This window comes from Bufo bufo, chromosome 4, assembly GCF_905171765.1.
Source record: "Bufo bufo chromosome 4, aBufBuf1.1, whole genome shotgun sequence".
Lineage (NCBI taxonomy): Eukaryota > Metazoa > Chordata > Amphibia > Anura > Bufonidae > Bufo > Bufo bufo.
Window position 1 is genome coordinate 81318145 of NC_053392.1, and position 12648 is coordinate 81330792.

Below are 12648 nucleotides of genomic sequence, written 5' to 3' on the forward strand. Positions count from 1 at the left end.
GCTATGCCACAGCCATGTGTCTATTATGTAAATCCATGGATCTGTAAATGCTTTGATGACGCTCCTCATGAAACTTTATAATCTCATTAATACAATGCCACAACTGTGTATGCCATAAGTTTGTGTTTCTGAGAATCCATGCATCTGTGAATATCCATGGGACCACACGACAGATCCCATGGGATATACTACAGGTTGCTTTACCTGACATTTGCGGGATATCAATATGCCCAATATCTCCCATAGGCTTTATTTATTTACTTATGTACTCCCTGGACACCTCCCCCCTCTATCTATTGCCCCCCCTATACTTCCTCCAGCGTAGATAATCATGTTTTACTAACCATTTGATTGTTATAAATATATGAATTTTTCACGATTACGCACACTCAGATGTTTTTACCAACCCCTGGACAGTATTCACTCTGCTGCGACAACACTATGAAATTTTGCTTGTAATTTAATTCATTTATTTTTTGTTCTATGTTACTTTATTTATTTTGTGACTTCATGCTCTGCATTCCATGTATATGTAAAACACTTCAATATGTATATTCCAGATAACATGACCACTGATGAAGGTCCACCGTGACCGAAACGTCTGGTCAGAAATAATCTGTCATTCCTTATTTTTCACGGGCATATGGATGGTGCAGAAAACATGAATAATAATAAAAATAAAAAAATTATTTGAATTGCATAACCTACGGACTGAGTGCCTCAAATTCTTATTAATTGGATACGGCTTAAGTAGCCCTTGATCGGCACCGGTGATACCACCCCTAAAACGGAGTGCGGTTCCCCATTTTTCTATAGATCTGTCTTCGGCGCAGGCGCAGTGAGTGAACGATGCGCTCCTGGTACCGGATTCCACACTGCGCCTGCGCCGACTACATCACAGTGAGGAAGCCGGCATCAGGAGAGCGGCCTCACTGCGCCTGCGCCGAAGACAGAAGTGAACGTCGCAGGAGTGGGATTTCGTCAACGATGCGGTGGACCGTGGCATCAATCAAGAGGAGCTGGGCGGGCAGAACAGAGGACCTGGGCGGGATAAAGGGTGAGTGGACGGAGCCTCTAGGTGCTGATTTTACGCCCACATAGCACCTAGAGGCTCATTAGCATATAATAAAAGTGTTTTTTTAACAAAAAAACTGCTGCAGGGACTAATGTTAGAAACATACTGTTATGTAATGCTGACATTAGCGCATCGCTATATCAGTCAGCTACATAACAGTATTTCTGGTGGTAGAAACCCTTTAAGAAACACATTGCTGAACCAAAAATCATCAATTCAAAAACCTGTCAGGTGCAGCTGCACATTATGTGAACGGCCACCAAGGCAACACACAGACCTTGCAGGTTAAAGCCATTGAAAGGGTTAATCAGCCCAAAAGAAAAGGCAATTGGAGACGATCCCTGCTGAGGCGTGAGGCGTACTGGATCCTCACAATGGGAAGCAGGTCTCCTAATGGAATGATTTGTCATACCTATATTGATGACCTTATTCACACTGCATTTTGCCTTCTTTTTAAATACATATTTTGCAATATGTGTCTGTACTGGGCTTCATATATTATATTACACTTTTATTAAGATGTTTCCATTTCAGCTTCTATTTCATCCATACCAGATTTTCTGTGTTACTGCTTTTTCAGCATGCCTGTTAGTATATAAAATGTCTTGCATGCTATGAGGAAGGGCTTGTGTGCCCGAAACGCGTAAGCGACAGTGGTTTTCATGTCATTTATAAGATATGAACCCCGTAAAAAAAATTGAAACACTGACAGAATTACTATTATGTGGCCAACTCGCCTCTAAAAAAATTCTATAAAAAGTGATCAAGAAGCCATATTTACCCCAAAATGGTATTAATAAATACTATAGTTTGCCCTGCACAAAACAAGCCCTTACGCAGTTCCACCAATGGAAAAATAAATATGTTACGGATCTTAGATTATATATCTTTATGTAAAGTTAGCTAAAAAAAATTAAAAACACTGACAGAATTGCTATTTTTTGCCCAATTTGCCTCTTAAAAATGAAATAAATCAAAAGCATTATATATCCCAAAATCATGTCAATAAAAAATACAGCTTGTCCCACAAAACACTGTTAAGTCCAAAAAATGAAAAAGTTATGGCTCTTTGAAAATCCATGATCCAAAAGCCAAAATCCCCTTGTGAGCCCTTGCCATGTCTGCAAACAGCAGTATACGAGCGCATGGGTTGTTGCGTTACAATTTGGGGTGTGCATTTCCTCCTGGTAAACCTTGTGAAAATGAGAAATGTTGAGCTAAAACTATGCATTATTGGAAATATTTTTTTTTATTTTCATGGTCCAATTCCGATAATTCTGTTAAAAACTTGTAGGGTCAAAATGCTCACTTAACCCCTACATGAATTTCCTGAGGTGGTAGTTTAGAAATGTTGTTCTTTTGAGGGTGTTTATTATGTTTTGACACCTTGAGACATTTTTGCAAACCTGAAAAAGTGTCTGAAAAACATCCTAAAAAATGGAGTCCCCAAAATCCACAAGGCTCGCCTTATTTTCTGAGGTCGGTATTTCTGTCACGTAGCATGCTAGGAGTCGGACCACATATGGGATTAACAAACTTCCTAAATGCCATTTTGAATACTTTTAGGGTGAAATTTTTCAATAGGGTGATTTATAGGTGGGTTTATTTATACACTACTCAAAGCCACTTCAAAAATGAAATTGCCCCCTAAAAATTAGGTTTTGGAAATCTGCTTTTAAACTGACTTCTAACGTCTCTAAAAAAATAAAGGTATATTTGAAAAATGATGGCACCATAAAGTTAGATGGTAAATGTTAATTATTATCTATTTTTTAACGTATGACTGTCTAAAAAAAAAAAGAGAAATTCAAAGTTTTCAAATTTCTAATTCTTTAAATTTTTGATTACCCATTTTGATTTTTTTTTTTATAACTAAAAGCAAAATATATCAGCCAAAATTTACCACTAAAATTAAGTACAATGGCCCAGATTTACTAATCCTATAGATGGTGTAAACATAGTGAGTGAGTGATTTGGAACCGAACCCAAGTTTGGGAAATGTTTTTTTACAAAAGAAATGAATTTATGGAGTTATTATGTGAAGTCTCGCGAGACTTCGCAAAGTAATAACTTCGGCTCATAGGAGCCAATAACATTCTAATACTGTACAGAGCGCTCGCTCCGTACAGTATTCAAACGAAGTATTATGCGAATCGACTTTGGATATTTCATCCAAAGTCGATTTGCTCATCCCTATACCTGAACTCAAATTTGTATCCTGACTCTGCCTCCTGCCTGACCCTTTGGACTTGATGAGATATCCTGGTTTTGACCCCTGGCTACCCCTGGTTTCCCTTATCTGGTTCTGTTTAGATTCGGTTTGGACTCTCCTGGTATTGACCTTGACTTGGAATGTTTCTGTTTTTTATCATACGATTTCTGTTCCATTTTGTCACTACTCATTTGTTAATTGTCTCCCTGGTTTCCCTTCCCTGATTCGGATCCTGCACTTATTTAGGAAGGGACTACTGTCCAGTTGTAGGCCGCCATTTAGGGGGGATCGTGCAAATAGGTAGGGGTAGTACTAGGCAGGAGTTAACGGCTCACTGGTCCCTATCGTGACATAATATGTCACCCGGAGAATCCCGTTAAAGGGAGTCTTTCACCTAATCTGAGTGTTTTAGCCCGCTCAGATCAGGTTATAGACTCTGTGACCCTCATTACAATGGTACCTTTTTTTTCTGTGTCCCTCGTCCAGATCATCAAAAAAAACACTTTTTAAATGTATGCAAATGAGCTTCTGAAGGTGCCCAGGGGCGGCGTTACTGGGAGATGTGCCCAGAAAAACACACCTCTTTCAGCCCTCTGGCCCGCCCTTCTGTCCTATTATTACCTCCTCCTCTGCCTCCAGCCGGCCGACGTCACGAGCGGCAAGAGAAGAAGTCAGGCTGGGAGCTGGCCCGCACCTGCGCACTGCTCTGCCCATTATGGGCAGAGGAACACCTTTTTATATTGCGCATGCGCCGGCCAACTAAAGACAGCCGGCCCGTCGTCCTCTGGTGCCGCTCGTGACTTTGGCCTGCTGGAGGCGGAGGAGATAATAGGACAGAAGGGCGTGCCAGAGGGCTGAAAGAGGTGTGTTTTTCTGGGCACATCGCCCAGTAACGCCGACCCTGGGCACCTTCAGAAGCTCATTTGCATACATTTAAAAAGTGCTTTTTTCATGATCTGGACGAGGGACACAGAAAAGAAAGGTACAATTGTAATGAGGGTCAAAGAGTCTATAACCTGATCTGAGCGGTCTAAAATGCTCAGATTAAATGAAAGACTCCCTTTAAGCAAGCTACAACTAAGGGCTCATGCACGTAAACGTATTTTCTTTCCGCTTATGTTCCTTTTTTTTGCAGACCGTATGCGGAACCATTCACTTCAATGGGTCCGCAAAAACAAAGGAAGGTACTTCATGTGCATCCCGTTTCCGTATTTCCGTTTGCAATAAAGAAGTGTATGTCCTATTATTGTCCGCAAATCACGGTCCGAGTCCCTAATCACGTCAATGGGTCCGCAAAAAATACGGAACGCACACGGAACACATCCGTATGTCATCCGTATTTTGCAGATCCATACTGTAGAAATGCTATGCCCAGCCCATATTGCTCATGTGTTTGGTGATTAATAAGTTACTGTTTCCGTTTCCAATCTGCAAAAAATTTGCATACGGAAACCATACGGATATGTTTGGTGGAATAACGGAACAGAAGAGGACTTAAATCAGAGAGAAATAAACCTGAGATACGGAACAACGAATCCATGAAAAACGGACCGCAAAACAACAACAACGGTCGTGTGCATGAGCCCTAATATATAGGATTTAACATAGGTTAGGAAAATAGGAACCGTCAGACTGTGATTGCATTCCTGGATGTGAATGTCACAGAACAGGACTAATGGTTCCTGTGAAGTCACTATATATGGATGACACATACAGTGATGTCACAGTACAGGGATAATAAACATGGTGATGTCACAGTACAGGGATAATAAATTCAGTGATGTCACAGTACAGGGATAATAAACATGGTGATGTCACAGTACAGGGATAATAAACATGGTGATGTCACAGTACAGGGATAATAAACACAGTGACGTCACAGCACAGGGATAATAAACACAGTGATGTCACAGCACAGGGATAATAAACACAGTGATGTCACAGTACAGGGATAATAAACACAGTGATGTCACAGCACAGGGATAATAAACACAGTGATGTCACAGCACAGGGATAATAAACACAGTGATGTCACAGTACAGAGATAATAAACACAGTGATGTCACAGTATAGGTATAATTAACACAGTGATGTCAAAGTACAGAAAAAATAAACACAGTGATGTCACAGTACAAGGATAATAAACACAATGATGTCACAGTACAGGGATACTACACGCAGTAATGTCACAGTACAGGGATAATAAACACAATAATGTCACAGTACAGGGATAATACATACTGCTATCCCATATTTATGAGGCACAGTGCAGTGTTGCCATTGGGTACCTCCCAGAATCCATGGGGTTTAGCACTATACTCTTCCTTCTCTTCCCCATTTTGCTAGGAGCAGCATCAGGCCTGTAGCAATATGTTATATGCTGTGTATGGCCTCTAGGGGTCTCACTACTTAGATATTGTGTTATTGCAACTGAAATAGCAATAGATCAGGCATGGCCAACCTGCGGCTCTCCAGCTGTTGTAAAACTACAACTCCCACCATGCCCTGCTGTAGGCTGATAGCTGTAGACTGTCCGGGCATGATGGGAGTTGTAGTTTGGCAACAGCTGGAGAGCCTCAGGTTGGCCATCCCTGCAATAGATAATGAGGGGCACTCCAAATATAGGAAAATAGCAGCAAGTACTCTATGAATGTATCAAATATTTAATATGATGAGCCAATTATAAAATAGTAAAAACATACATAGAATAAAACAATGTATACAGTGAGTATGGACCTTAAATGAATGAATAGGATCCTAATGCAACTTAACTAGCATAAAATCGCAAAAGGATCGCAATACAAACAATCGTGAGAAAAATCGCAATGCGACTATACTTGCAAACAATCGCAAAAGATGTCCGCGATCACAGAACAGCAGTTCTTATCCTCAGCCCAATGGGAGGCTTCAACTAAATCGAATGGAAGGACTCCGTGTTCAAGGCAGCACACCACACACTGTCCAGGATCTGTCCCGCTAGCTCAATCGGATAGCCAGATAATAGTAATCGTGAAGGATATCCCTTACCAGATGTCGTCACCTGCTGGATCCTTCGATCGATCCTCCTGCCGATCTTAGGTTTCTTTCACACTTGCGTTGTCCGGATTCGGCGTGTACTCCACTTGCCGGAATTACACTCCGGATCCGGAAAAACGCAAGTGTACTGAAAGCATTTGAAGACGGAACCGTCTTCCAAATGCGTTCAGTGTTACTATGGCACCCAGGACGCTATTAAAGTCCTGGTTGCCATAGTAGTAGTGGGGAGCGGGGGAACAGTATACTTACAATCCGTGCGGCTCCCCGGGCGCTCCAGAATGACGTCAGAGCGCCCCATGCGCATGGATGACGTGATCCATGTGATCACATGATCCATGAGCTTGGGGCGCCCTGACGTCACTCTGAAGCGCCCGGGGAGCCGCACGGACGGTAAGTACACTGCTCCCCGCTCCCCACTACACTTTACCATGGCTGCCAGGACTTTAGCGTCCCGGCAGCCATGGTAACCACTCTGAAAAAGCTAAATGTCGGATGCGGCAATGCGCCGAAACGACGTTTAGCTTAAGGCCGGATCCGGATCAATGCCTTTCAATGGGCATTAATTCCGGATCCGGCCTTGCGGCAAGTGTTCCGGATTTTTGGCCGGAGCAAAAAGCGCAGCATGCTGCGGTATTTTCTCCGGCCAAAAAACGTTCCGTTCCGGAACTGAAGACATCCTGATGCATCCTGAACGGATTTCTCTCCATTCAGAATGCATTAGGATAATCCTGATCAGGATTCTTCCGGCATAGAGCCCCGACGACGGAACTCTATGCCGGAAGACAAGAACGCAAGTGTGAAAGAGCCCTTACCCTACGCGGCGTCCCACGTGGTATGGAGTCTCTAACGTGACGTCTCACGTGACTCCTCGGCTTAGCAGCGGTGTAGTCTCAGATGTTTCCTGCGATCCTGCCTCTACTCAGAGGACCGGACCAAATTCGAAGCAATTTGAAATAGTTCATAAGGGAATAATCCTCACGAATATAGACACCTTCTGTAGGTCAATCCTGGTAAATGGGAAAACGGCTCACTGTCCCAACAGAACCAGACACGTTTCAGGGTATACACCCCTTCCTCAGTGGTGGTGACAGTGAGCACTTCACAACCTTTTATACATCTCCAGAAGCAAGCTGTGGGTGGAACTGGCCTAATTGGAATACTAGAAAATCCAATCTGGAATTCTGCTCCTATTGTAATCTCCATAAGAACCAGATTCACACCCCACATATTGTTGATCATCCTCCAATCCTTGGGTTAAATAGTCTTCTAATGAAGAAGTCCATCACTCCATAGCTCTCCATCACATAGTATATAAAAATATATAAAAAAAAACTTATATGAAATATATGGTTCTACATGGAAAATACATGGCTCTACATAGACACACATAAGAACATATAAAATTCAAAAAATTCAAAAAACACAAAGAAAACGCACATGCGATTGGATGCGTTTTCACTGTGTTTTCAATGCGTTTTTCATAATGATACTCCAGACCACACCTGGGAAGTCCTGCCATCTAGTAGAGAGATTCCGCCCTATCACAATTCTATATAGGACTTTACTCAGAGTGTTAAGGGGAGGAGAGCCGGACAAGGAGGAAGGAACAGAGTGCTGATAAACAGCCAGACTCTGGACCTGCGTCACCACCCGGCTCGCCCCCCATCCCTCAAAGAAATCCGAATAACTCCCATTCAGCGTTGAGGCCCCTAGGAATCAGGGACTCAAACTCAAAGATGCGACGAGACTCCTGTCTGGACATAGAGGCTATTTGATTACCCCCTCTCCAAGGTTTCTTAACCCTCTCCAGTGCAATGAATGTCAGGGAGGAGGGATCACAATTATGTATGTCTTTGAAATGCCTAGAAAGAGAGTGTAGCATATAGCCCTTTCTAATATTCGCCATGTGCTCTGCCACCCTCTTCTTTAACGTCCTCTTAGTCCTCCCTATATATTGTTTTCGACACTCACACTGCAGTAAATAGATAACGTCAGTTGAGTGACAGGTCAGACATTCTTTAATGTCTAACCTGAACGCATTCTGAGTGGAGGTGATACTAGTTGTTTTCCTTGCAAAATTAGTAACTCTGCAATTTCCACACCGTCCAGATCTATGAAAACCTCCAGTCGCTAACCAATTTTGACCTTTAAGTAGGCCCTTCCTATCCACTTTCAAGGTGGGTGCTACTTTCGCTGACAGGTTGACTGCTCTAGTATAGGTAATCTTAGGGTCTTTCGTAAGGGAGGACCATATAGTCTTATCATCCAGAAGGAGATACCAGTATTTCCTGATGATTTTCTCCACCTGTCGATATTGCGAATGGTAGGGTAGAATCATCCTTATCACATCCTCCTGTGGGAATATATGTTTCGGGGTAAAGAAATCCCCCCTACTCATATCTCTAACTTTTTCTAGGGCTTTCTCAATGGTCTGTACTGGATACTCTCTGTCCACAAACTGTTGGCTCAAAGACCTAGCTTCTTCTTCAAATTGTCGTTGGTCGGTGCAGTTACATTTCAGTCGCCTAAATTGGCTGACCGGTATGTTTAATAACCATCTCGGCAAATGGCAACTTGAAAAACGTATAAAGCTATTCTTAGCTACCTCCTTAACAAAAGTGCTACACTTGATCATACATCCCTCTATCTCTATATTGATGTCCAAAAACTCCACTTCCTTATTGCTAATTTTCGGGGTGAATACCAGATTTCTCTGGTTGTTATTAATTTCCACCAGAAAATTATCTAGGGTCTTCCTTGTACCTTTCCATACGACCAGGACGTCGTCGATGTATCTGCGCCACAACACCAGATCCGCCCCCAACCTGGGCCCGATGATCTCAGATTCCCACTGTGCCAGAAAAAGATTGGCATAGCTGGGGGCGAATCTGGTGCCCATGGCTGTCCCGGTCAGTTGAACATAGAAGTCCTGCTCATATGCAAAGTAATTATGTGAAAGGATGTAATCCACTCCCTCCAAAAGAAACATCAGTTGTTCATTTTTTAGTGTATTGCTAATCTGAAACTGTTTCTTTAGGGCATCTATGCCCATTTGATGTTCAATCACCGTGTAGAGGGAGCTCACATCAAGTGTACCCAACAACCAACCCTCATTCCACTCCAGAGATTCCAGCTGTTTGATGATGTCAGTAGTGTCCTTAATATAGGAAGCAGTATTCTTGACAAGGGGCTGAAGCCACCGGTCAATATACTGCGATAGATTTGATGAGATGGAATCAATTCCTGACACTATCGGTCTCCCTGGAGGGGAATTCAGATCTTTGTGGACCTTTGGGAGGCAGTAGAACACAGGGATTCTTCTTTGAGTCTCCGTGATAAATCTAGCCTCATGGTCCAGTAGGAATCCCGCCCTCACCCCCTTATCACATAGCATTCTCAATTTCCTATGATATTCTTCTGTGGGGTCTCCCCTAAGTTTCCGATAGGTAGTCTCATCCTTGAGCTGTCTTAGACATTCTGCCCTGTATGCCTCTGTATCTAAAATCACTACTGCTCCTCCCTTATCTGCTGGCCTAATCGTGATTTCTTTCATCTTCTGCAATTCCCGAATCGCCTCTATCTCCTTTTTCGTTAGATTTGAGGTCCTAGTGTGACCCTTCAGCGATCTCAACTCCTTTTCTACATTCATCTTAAAGGTCACCATTTCACCACTCATTTCCTGTCTGGGATATTTCTTAGATCTTAATTTCAAATCAGTATGAGAATACCTCTCCGAGTTCGAGTTCTCTAAACCTGTAAATGCAACCGGATTTTTAAGGAAATACTTCTTCAAACAGAGTCTCCGCATAAACTTTTCAATACCCACATAGGTAGAGAATTTATCCATGGTTCTGGTTGGAGAGAACTTCAAACCCTTATTGAGTAAAACTATTTGGGCCTCCGTGAGTGTGATCTTACTAATGTTAATTTTATTTGACGCTTCCTTGGTGGATTGTAATACTCTCTTCTTTTTGGCATGTCTGCCTCTCCGTACCTTTCTTTGTGACTGTGTGATTGCTGTCCCCTGAACCGTACATCCTCCTGTTGATTGTGTGACTGTGGATAACGTGTCTGAATGTGATCGTGCCTCACACCTGGTGTCCTCATTTGGTTGTCCAGATGTTCTGAATACCGTTGTCTCAGATTGTAATCGTGTTTGTGATTGTGATCTCTTTGTGTCATACCGTGCCTCCTTGGTGGGGAGGGTGTCCATATGTGTTTCATTTTTGTTTGGTGATGGGGAGGAGTCCCATCTAAAAAAAGAGGCGACGATAAGGCCTCATACCTATTTGTGACTGAAATTAGTGATTCTTGTTGTGATTTGTCTTTCACCCCATTAGTGGATCTGTATGTGTCTTTGTTACTATTCCCTCTTTCCTGGATACATCCATTCTCACTCAAAGAGGCATTACCATACTGATTCCTTAATTTCCTGGTTTTCTTATACAAAATCTCCTTTTCCAGGGTATCTAAATTTTTACAAATCTTCTCATTCCACCCCCTAATTTCCTCTCCAGCGGGGAACTGTTCTAATTCTTTTTTATATTCATAATCTGTTCGCTCGGGTGGTGACGCAGGTCCAGAGTCTGGCTGTTTATCAGCACTCTGTTCCTTCCTCCCTGTCCGGCTCTCCTCCCCTTAACACTCTGAGTAAAGTCCTATATAGAATTGTGATAGCACGGAATCCCTCTACTAGAAGGCAGGACTTCCCAGGTGTGGTCCGGAGTATCATTATGAAAAACGCATTGAAAACGTGGTGAAAACGCATCCTACCGCATGTGCGTTTTCTTTGCGTTTTTTGAATTTTTTGAATTTTATACAGTACAGACCAAAAGTTTGGACACACCTTCTCATTCAAAGAGTTTTCTTTATTTTCATGACTATGTAACCACGCCTCACAAGCACATCACCAAAGGAAGGGATTGGCTGGCAGGACGCATGGGATCCTGTTATAATAAATAAACCCGCCGCATTAACGCCCATAGATACAGACTGTGAAAACAAAGCGGCAGAGCAGAGCCATAATTTAATCACCATTAAATACTTCATGCAATACCAGGAATCAATGAAATTTAAGTGGCCGTGCAACCAAGAGTATAAAAACAGAAACAAAAACATGTACAGTACAGACCAAAAGTTTGGACACACCTTCTCATTCAAAGAGTTTTTTTTATTTTCATGACTATGAAGGCATCAAAACTATGAATTAACACATGTGGAATTATATACATAACAAACAAGTGTGAAACAACTGAAAATATGTCATATTCTAGGTTCTTCAAAGTAGCCACCTTTTGCTTTGATTACTGCTTTGCACACTCTTGGCATTCTCTTGATGAGCTTCAAGAGGTAGTCCCCTGAAATGGTCTTCACTTCACAGGTGTGCCCTGTCAGGTTTAATAAGTGGGATTTCTTGCCTTATAAATGGGGTTGGGACCATCAGTTGCGTTGAGGAGAAGTCAGGTGGATACACAGCTGATAGTCCTACTGAATAGACTGTTAGAATTTGTATTATGGCAAGAAAAAAGCAGCTAAGTAAAGAAAAACGAGTGGCCATCATTACTTTAAGAAATGAAGGTCAGTCAGTCAGCCGAAAAATTGGGAAAACTTTGAAAGTTAGGGCTATTTGACCATGAAGGAGAGTGATGGGGTGCTGCGCCAGATGACCTGGCCTCCACAGTCACCGGACCTGAACCCAATCGAGATGGTTTGGGGTGAGCTGGACCGCAGAGTGAAGGCAAAAGGGCCAACAAGTGATAAGCATCTCTGGGAACTCCTTCAAGACTGTTGGAAGACCATTTCAGGGGACTACCTCTTGAAGCTCATCAAGAGAATGCCAAGAGTGTGCAAAGCAGTAATCAAAGCAAAAGGTGGCTACTTTGAAGAACCTAGAATATGACATATTTTCAGTTGTTTCACACTTGTTTGTTATGTATATAATTCCACATGTGTTAATTCATAGTTTTGATGCCTTCATAGTCATGAAAATAAAGAAAACTCTTTGAATGAGAAGGTGTGTCCAAACTTTTGGTCTGTACTGTATGTTCTTATGTGTGTCTATGTAGAGCCATGTATTTTCCATGTATAACCATATATTTCATATAGATTTTATATAAGTTTTTTATATATATTTTTATATGCTATGGAGTGATGGACTTCTTCATTAGAAGACTATTTAACCCAAGGATTGGAGGATGATCAACAATATGTGGGGTGTGAATCTGGTTCTTATGGGGATTACAATGGGAGCAGAATTCCAGATCGGATTTTCTAGTATTCCAATTAGGCCAGTTCCACCCACAGCTTGCTTCTGGAGATGTATAAA